Below are 10205 nucleotides of genomic sequence, written 5' to 3' on the forward strand. Positions count from 1 at the left end.
TCCCCTGCCTCCCCCGTGCGCACGCTTATACCTATATTGATTAGATAGGTACGAGGTTGTACACTCGAATGCCGAAATATTTTATTCGGGTTTTGAGTGTTTATGTTTAGTATAAATTGATAACAAGCTACGTGAGATTATCAAGAAATTTAGTTATTAATGATTATATTTAAGTATAATTATCAATTGTATACGAATTATATTATTGTCATGTTAAAATAAACGTTATTATACTTACCAGCATAGCTGGTGTTCGGAAAATGTAGGAAGACGGACTGAATATTATTAGATTTAAAAACTTCGTTGTGAACAAGAATGCATTCCGCGGCGAAACAGGCGGGAAGTCACAGAAATCTATAAACTATAAATCAACTTTTCTCGTTTATTTTATAGGAAATAAAGGCATTATTCACTGCTATAATTTTCACTCTCAACACTTAATGGCTCAACCCACTTATATCTACCAATAAAATTAAGCGAAGCTGTAGCTTCACTTGGCGGGGTTTTATTGATTTCACTGTTTTAGTATCAATTCTGCCGTCCAACGATTACGCCGGATAATTAGGTAGGTATTTATGCTGATTCTGCCGTCTGTTTATTAAACAATAACCGATGTATCATTTTAAACAGATTTTTTTTAAATTAACAGTATAGGTACACGTAGCTTACCTTTAGAGTAGATATATTTTTTTTAATTTAAATATTCGTCAGACATTTCAGTTGTCCACAACGGAAAACAATACAATGTATATATATTAAATGTATATATATATAAATATATATATATATGTATATATATGTATTATATATATATATGTATATATATATAAAACACCTAAACTCCACCGACGGTAAAATGTACAGATTAGAACTTATATTAGCATCGATTATAAATACTAGTATTTTAGATATTAGTAAGCTAAACAAAACTATTTTTTTTGTTAATTTATAAATTATATTTTAACTAACTACCTAGGTATAGTGATCATTGTTGATTATTATATGATTTTTAAAATTATTGTATTAAAATATAACATATTATATAATAAATAATAATAAATCTATAAATTTGTGTACCTATACATGTTGTAGGTACCTATTAGGTATACATACATCATTTTATTTTTATTTCAGGTAAAAAAAATAACAGCGGAATTAAAATTTATTCAGGTAGATAGTAAAAAAGTATATATGGAATTAGTATTGAAGTAGTGCAATTTACACGAAAAAGGTTTAAAAAGTTTGCAATCGGTGGAATTTGCATTCACCCTTATATTATACTCTCTACGTCTCTACAATCTAAATACGTTATTTACTACGGTATTTCATATTAATGTAATTTGTGTAATAATATTATAATTATTTCGTAATTTTGGTTACTGATTACGTAAGCCTATTTCTATTTTCTATATACCTACCTATCTTCTAAGAAAGTAGGTTAAGTAAAAACTGAACTCATTCCATAAAGCATTTTGTCTATAAATAGTATAAATCCGTACCTTGTGCATAAAAAATGATCACCTAAATAACTTATTATTCGTAGATATATCAAAATAACTCGTTGGAAAAACATATTATTGTTTTTCGAACATTCGTTATCTTGCAAGCGCAGCAATGCAATCTGTATGTTTATAGATAAAAATAATCGTAGTCGGTATAGTAGGTAGACCGTGATTATTTGGAGCTTAAAAACTAGATGTATTATCAAAAAAAAATAAATGTGTATGAAAAATGCTTTTAATTTTAATTTTTAATTTTAAGATTGTCACCCGCCTTAGTTTTGACAGATGGGCGCTCTTGAGTCTAGGTATTAGACATACCTATAATAGGTATACTTACCTATAGTATTAAAAAAAAATTGACCTATAATAGGTATCAATAATAAATTCCAAATTAATCATATCACAATATCCATTAGGTAACGCGTTATACATCAACAACAAACCGTGGTACTATCATAGATATATAATAGTATACTTTAGAAGTTTCAAGTACCCACAAGTAATATTATACAATCACAACAAAATAACTAAAATAGTTATTCCATGTTTTTACTATGTAATTTCATCCAAATTTGAACTTAAAATTACTATAAAAATAAACCATGCTTATGTATTTCTTAGAATTTTTGGTAACAGAATTAAATATTTACGTGGAATCTTGTTTTAAACTCTCAATCCTTAGATATGAAAGTTGAACATTTTATAAATTTTTAACTACAAAATAATTATTCAATTTTAAATTTGATAAATTTTGTCAACATTTTAACTTCAAATGCTTATAAAAAAAAATGTGCTTATGTATTTTTAATATTTTACAATTGCTATTGTAACAATATATCTGGAGCCTTGCATTAAATTTTCACGCATTTTTACCAAACAAATAAAATTTTATTGATATTTATAGTGAATGCGTGAACGTGCGTTCATTCCAAACACTGATATTATCTTTTTACATAGTTATTTCTAATAATTAAACACAGGGGTACTGGAACTCCCCCCCCCCCCAGAACCTCTCTTAAAAAAAAAAACAATTAAAATTCTTACACATTTGCTGAACCTGATTTATAAAATAAATATACAGTAGACGCCGCTTATAAGACTCACTTTGGGACCAGCACAAAGTGAGTCTTATAACCGAATGAATCTTATAGGCGAAGTGGAAAAAAAAAATTAATTACGTATTTATAAATTTTATTTTACTACATATTTTGCTTTGATTTTAATACATTAACACATATTACATAATTTATTATTGAATAAATTTAATAATCCCGATAAAAAAAACTAAAATTATAATAGGTAAATATTACATATAAAAATTATTTATTTTGAAAAATTATTTTTGAAAAAAATTTGTAATTTTAGTTTGTTTTTTATTTTGTTCTAATATTCCGAAAATATACTGTTCGTATTCGTATTGTATATTAAAATATTATTTACGAATACTATTTAATTTTTCAATACCAATTTATTTATAAATTATAACCAAAAAAGTTTATTTTCTACTATTTATTTTACGAAATTTGAGTCTTAAGACCGAAGTGTTGAGTCTTATAACCGATTTTTTTTAATGTATTTGGTATGTCCTGGCCGTTCCAGACGATTTTGAGTCTAATAAGCGACTGAACCTTATATCCGTGAGTCTTATAAGCGGCGTCTACTGTAATATAAATTTGATTTCTAAATAATATAATATTTCTAAAAAATCATTGAAGAGAAATTGTGAAACGAGGTGGATTGAACGATATCATTCGGTTAGTGATTTTTTAGAACTGTTTGAATGTGTAGAAGAAGCTCTTGAAGAAATAAGCGAGTGGCTTCATACAGACACGTCAAATCAAGCTAGCGCTTTTCGAAATTCAATTCTCCAACCAGAATTTATAATTACGGAAGTTACAATTTCGAAAGTATTTGGATTTGGACTCCCACTATCAAAACAGTTTCAACAAATTAGTATTGATTTAAAATTGGCTATGGATTTCGCTCAAGATACTTTGATTGAGTTAGAAAATTATAGAAAACATGCTCAGAAAAATTTTGAAGATATTTTTTTAGCTGTCAAAAAAATTGCTGACAAGTTTAATGTTTTAATGATAATTTTGAGAATGAATAAACGACAAGTACATAGAATAAACGTACAAACTAATAATCCTGAAGAATATTTTCGCTTAACGGTTTTTATTCCATACTTAGACTCTTTTATAAGTCAATTAAAATCTAGATTTCTTAATCATACTGATATTTTGTCAAGTTTTCACTCTCTTTTCGACGAGAATTCTACAAAAGTAGAATTAAAAAAATTAGTTGAATTTTATGAAGAAGATTTAAATGGTAATCGTTCAATAATAGAAGAGTTCCAACTGTGGCAAAGGAAACTTAAAAAATTGGAAATAAAATCAAAAAATTCAATTGATGCAGTGAAGTTGTGTAATGCAGACATATATCCAGGAGTTAATAAGTTATTTAAAATTTTGTTTACACTTCCTATATCTACGGCTTCTAACGAATGGACTTTTTCATCACTAAAAAGAATTAAAACATAAGATCTGAGATAATAAAATATTATTAAGAAATTTTAATCTTAAAACTAATATTTGTGGTCATTTTGTTTTAGAAAAGACAAAATGGATTGGCCATATTAAACATTCACAGGGAAGTTGAAATTACTGTTAATGAAGTGATAACAATACCTACTTTATATGTAGTGCTAAATACAATATATATATATATATATATATATATATATATACTTATATATATTATTACATAATACTATACGATTATATATTTAGTTCAACTTCCTCCAAAAACTGCATAAGGACGTAACTATTACAAGATATTATCTTAGTTTATATTAATTATTATGTATAAACTTAGGATCCCCCCTCCCCACAGAAAAATTTGAAAATACGCCACTGAAGTTACTTGTATAACCAAATTGTCTAGCCCTAGTCGGTTGGCCCCATAATTATTCGATTATTCGACCGACCCATCGGGAAATTTCCCGATCTCCCGATCTGCCAGTCCACCCCTGTGTTTATAGTTTATTTTTTTTTTTTTGTATCTGTTTACACGAATAAGGTTATAAGGTACATTAAAAACTTCAGTGGATTTACGCGCAAATACAATAAAAAAAAAGATTCTGATTCCGATATGAAATATTTATAAATAAACTTTAGTTAAATTTTCTAGCACACAAAAGCACACATTTTATATAATTTGAACTTCAAAAACGTGGTGAAAAATAAATGAAAAATTAAAAAAAAAACGGGAAATTTTATGCAAAACTGATTTTTGACAAAATCGATTTTGGCTTTTGGTGTAACTCTAAAAGAAATTACAGTAGATACATGAAATTTTGATTGAATGTTTATATAAGCATTGTCTACACACCATAACATTTTCAAAATATTTTTTTTTCTATAAATAACAATAAAATGTTGCTTGTTGCTTGTTGGATATAAAATCTTGAAAATTTAATAGAAGGTTCCTAATATTATGTTTCAAAGGCAGAAAAAAAAATGCATTGTCACAATTTTTCATAAGCATTTAAAGTTTAAATGTTGACAAATTACGTAAAAATGACGAAAATTTGCAAATTATTTTGAGTTAGAAATTCATAAAAAAATTTCTTTTTAAATATAAGATTTGAGAATGTAATACAAGATTCCTCACATGTTATTTGTCTACTTTAATAAAAAAAAAAAATTTTCACGCGTTTTTAAATATTATTTATATTGTTTTAAACATTTAATTAAAAAATATATATATATAGCATACACTTCTTTTTAAACTATAGAAAAATGAAATAATTGTGGGACCATCTACTTCGACTATATTTTGTTCCACAACCCCAGAAAATACATTGATTACTACAAATATTCTAGCCACACCAAAAAAAAAAAAAACCCGATGAATGTCTCAAGAAATTTAGAAAACTCTTTTTCATACCCCTCACAAAATGAAATCAGCGTAAAAGTTAATCCGTGGGAAACACTTGAAGGTAGACGAATTGTAGATATCAAACATTTTATTATTCATTTGATTGTCAAATCATTTTTTGGTTCATAACCTATGTATAATACTATAATAATTAATAATTAATATTAAATAACAATGAAAAAAATGTTTACGTATTTTAGTATTTACGTGAAGATTATGTAAGTTACGGCCGCGGGCCGTGGCGACTTGCGTTATAAATATAATCCGGTTTTATGCAGTTATTAAAATATTGAGCGTCGTTATCATTACTATTGTTTGAAGTTTCGTGGAACGGCTCACGCACACTAACGTTCATTTACTTTACACACACATACACGCCACTAGACTAGTAATGTAGATAATTGCCTATACACAACTCCTTAGAAATTGTAGTGCTGCAGCCCCCTTAATGGTAAAATACATTTTTATATTATAACTGAATAACATTAATTTCACAAAATGTTCTTCGCTCATAAATAGGTAACCACGATGTCTTGTGATTATTTTGATTTTAACATTAAAAACTTTCTACGGAGATACTATTTGGAAGGGAAGTGTTATATTTTATGAATACCTATGTGTTTAATTTAATGACAGAATACATTTATTATGACTCTTTGATCAGTACGCGAATATTTCGAATCTCACTCTCACTCACTTAACAGTTGTCCGTGATTTCGCTAGGTATGATATTTTGAACACCAGATAAACTGATTAAGATTTTTAATTGAAAAAATTGTTTGTCTGAAATTTAAAACTATTTATCAAATGATATATGTATATGTTACGCTTGATACAACACCTGATTAAGTAAGAATATGGTTGTACAGATTAAAATTGTTTAAGTGTTATGAATTCCCATAGATATTGATAAAATATGTAATCAGCGCACCCAAAGAAAATCGACATACTCGTATAAAATCGTTTTTTAAACTATTCAACAGCAATAATTATTTTATTTTTATACAAGTATACAGTTTTATTTATTTGAACATACCAATTTTAAAACATTAATTAAAATACATAGAAAAATACCGATAATATTATTATATTGTCTATATATTTACTATATTTATACATAGTCATTTAACATATCAGTTTTTAAAGGAACATGTGAATGTAATTTTGTCATTATCCTTTACAACTTTATTTTAAATAGTTATTTTATGCTAATTTGGCATCGTGGTTTTGATTCTAAATGGTTCGATGGATTTATTGATTTTACCATCTGTGCTTTTTCATTGTTGGTGTCTGTCACCACGTTTTGGTGAAGCAAAAAAGTTTCATTATTAAATGGCAGTATAAATTCACATATGTGCAATCCCCAATAAAATAATAATCTTTTTGTTACATAGAAATGTATATTTTGTCTTCTACATGATATAATTTCCGTGACCCCTAAAAATAAATTAATAATTAAACAGGTACTTAAAATTCTCTATTATTAACAAAAACAAGTTAGGAAAGCTCACTTTGCGAGCTTGCTAAGTTCCCGGTTTCAGATGTATTTTAATATAATGCAATAAAGTATAGATAAGCTATATAATTCCAAATAAAATTTAAACAGAATTTGGTAACCTTAATAGTATTATATTAAGTAGTATATTATGGCTAGTATGAATATTATATATTTATAATATATTAAAATATTAAATGCATAATATACTATAAAATACACATATTAAATACCTACCTTTTTTTTTAGAAAACTTACAATCTGTAGTAAAATATGTACAATAAGCAAATATGAATTATACAATAAATAAATATCTTAATATTAACAATCATAACTATGTAGGTAGGTACTGTTAAATAATGGACGGACGCGGTCACGGGGATATATAAGTTGTTCTAAACTTATGTTTAGAGACCTAAAAAGTTTTGTATATTTTGTCATCCACATATTTTTTTAAATATTTTAAATTGTACTGATATTAAATTACAAGATGCAAAGGTGGGTGACCTTTGAATAATTTCGGAAATGGGAGAGGTCTACGTAGGCTAACCTAAGATTTTATGTATACTTAATAGTTAATACGTATGAATCGTTGCCTATAATATACTCACTTATAAATTATAGTGGGTATTACTGTCCAGTGTCCATCTAGTGTCTACTTATGTATTTTTTTTTAAAATCATCTGCTTCCCAATAATTTAATTTTAAATAGTGACTTTAATTTGAAAAAAAAAGTTTTTATAAAGCTCTATAAATGGTATAAAAATCGTATTTGAAAAAATTGCCGAAAAAAAATTTATCATACGAAAAAATGTGGGTAAGCATGTTTGGTCAATAACTCTATATATAATTATATATAGACTTAAAGTCGTAGGAAAAATGTTTTTATGTGTAGTATAATATCAAAAAATTTAGCTCAGATATGACGTTAAACTACAGATATAGTAAAGCTAATCTCTGGTGAGACTGACAAAAATTAATATAGCCCCACCAAATTCCTCAAGTAGGTACTACGCAAATAGTGGGGTATCGGTGCATCATATAAGACGTCGCACGTCGTCGTGGATTGCTGTCAGTTTCGATTCATCAGTGTCCGAAAACAGCACTGGCTGACAAGAAACAAAATCGTATACGTCGTATGGAACTTTGAGTAAGGTCCGTTACTCCAGTACCACCAAAGTATATAATTTGGTGGTACTGGGGTGACGGACCTCTTTGAGTACTGATGGTGATCAAAATGTTTCAATCTCATCTCCACCTAGTATTACAGGTAAAATAGCTTTTAATTTACATTTTTGTTATATTATATTAATTCCAATACTTCATTAGGTACAAATGTACAATGTAAACATTTTGCAGGAGAGCAATTTTAAGGTTTTTTAAACCAAATAATTTGTGTAAAAGTTTAAATATCCTATTTATTTTTGGTGGTATAATAAGTATAATATGATTTATTTGTAAAATATTCTGCATATTACATAAATTAAGTGTGGTACGTGAAACCGGCGGGCCCTGTGATTTATATTTTGATTATGCTGTTCGGCCACTTTAAGATCGTCCAATGCAACAAAATACAAGCTTTGGTTTTCACTGTACTCACAGGATTTATGTAGTACATGGGGCGTTATGGTCTTCAATTTTTTTTTCATCATACTGTTTTTTTACAATTTAAATGGTAGGTACGCTTGTTAGAAATGGAAATTATAATATTTTTCACCATAGACATGGTACCTACCGTGTTTGTTCATCAAGAGTCAAGACACATAATAACAATAATGTTAATATAAATAAAAATTATTATTGAATTAATTAGTGATATAAGTAATTACAATTTACTTGAGACTAATTGATTTGATATAGAAAATTAAATAAATGTAAAATTCTTAAATCAGTACAAGAACAAAAAAAAAAGCGTATTTATAAAATAATTTTTTTTTATTTAGTAAAACTTGTCTATTAAATAATATTTTATGATAATAAATAGGATATCACATTTTTAATGTAAAAATTATAAATATTTATCATTAATTATAAGCTATTCTAGAATAAGTAATAGCTTATATAATTTGTATTCAAAACAATTTATTGCCAAATTCTGAAAAAAAATATTTTATTTTAACAACATCTCAATAAAAATGTAATAATAAAAAATAAAAACAAAATTTATATTTTATTCTAAAAGTTGTTGGAGCAGACGATTGGAATAATGGCAATTTATTATATATGAAATAGGTATAGGTTTCTATAAAAAAATTAATTTTAATGCGAGAGAGCTAGGTTTCCTATGTAGGAATAATTAATGGGTACAAATTGATACATTATACACAGTATAATAATTATGTGTAATATATTATGTAATATATATAAATAGGTATATAATTGAAAAATTATATTTGTATTTTGAACAAATTGTTTGAAGATAATTCACATTTTAAGGCTTTTGAAATTAAAAAAAATATTTTTATAATCTAGAAAATAAACTAATAATAACTTCATATAGGTAAATAAATGTAGAACATTAATCGGACATCGCAGGATAGACATTATTCTATATAGTATATGCATAGTAAGTATACAAATTAAAATTATATTACAGCAATACATCGTTATGTGTTTTCTATGATACTGTATTTTATTTAAGGTGTAGGTATAGTCATTTAAAAATATATCGTAATAAACAAAATGTGCAAATTTAAAAAAATCTTATTTAATTACATCTAGTCAGAAACTTACATCTAAAAACACGCCTCAATTAAGTTCTAGAAGTTGATGTCAGTCAACCTTAAGATTTATACAGAATTAAAATTGGACAGATCAAAGTCTAAAATTTTTTTACACAGTGGACGCAAATTTCTTTTTAGGCGTTATTTGGTATACGGCCATATTTTTAATTTTTAATGGGCTTGCTAGAACCGATACTGGCCGCAACCGCGAACTGCGGTGTACAGCAGTATTCTAAAATACACTTTTATAATTGCATTTAAATATACAAATCAATTAATAAAAATGTGTTATATTTTAATTCTAAGATCCTTTAATATTAACTAAGCAATGAACGGTAATTAATGTAATATTAAATAAATAATTAATTCGATTTTAATTATATATAAAATAATATAATGATTATCAAAAAATAATCTGAAATATGACCGAATAATTATTTTGAATTTTGGCAAGGTTTAATAATATGGTATTAAATTTGTAGTAATAAGTGGCAATAGTTAGCTTAAAATTAATCTAAAGATTTTAAATTCATTGTGTATTAA

General features: G+C 26.3%; 1 protein-coding gene across 1 annotated transcript in view; it reads left to right on the forward strand.

Moving 5' to 3' along the window:
- Positions 1 to 8020: 8020 nt before the first annotated feature.
- Positions 8021 to 10205, forward strand: part of LOC107882419 (trehalase-like) — a 9395-nt gene continuing 7210 nt past the window's right edge. The window contains exon 1 of the mRNA XM_029486366.1: positions 8021 to 8209. The gene's annotated coding sequence lies outside the window, so the exon portion shown is untranslated. The remainder of the gene's footprint in view (positions 8210 to 10205) is intronic.

Source organism: Acyrthosiphon pisum, chromosome X, assembly GCF_005508785.2.
Source record: "Acyrthosiphon pisum isolate AL4f chromosome X, pea_aphid_22Mar2018_4r6ur, whole genome shotgun sequence".
NCBI lineage: Eukaryota > Metazoa > Arthropoda > Insecta > Hemiptera > Aphididae > Acyrthosiphon > Acyrthosiphon pisum.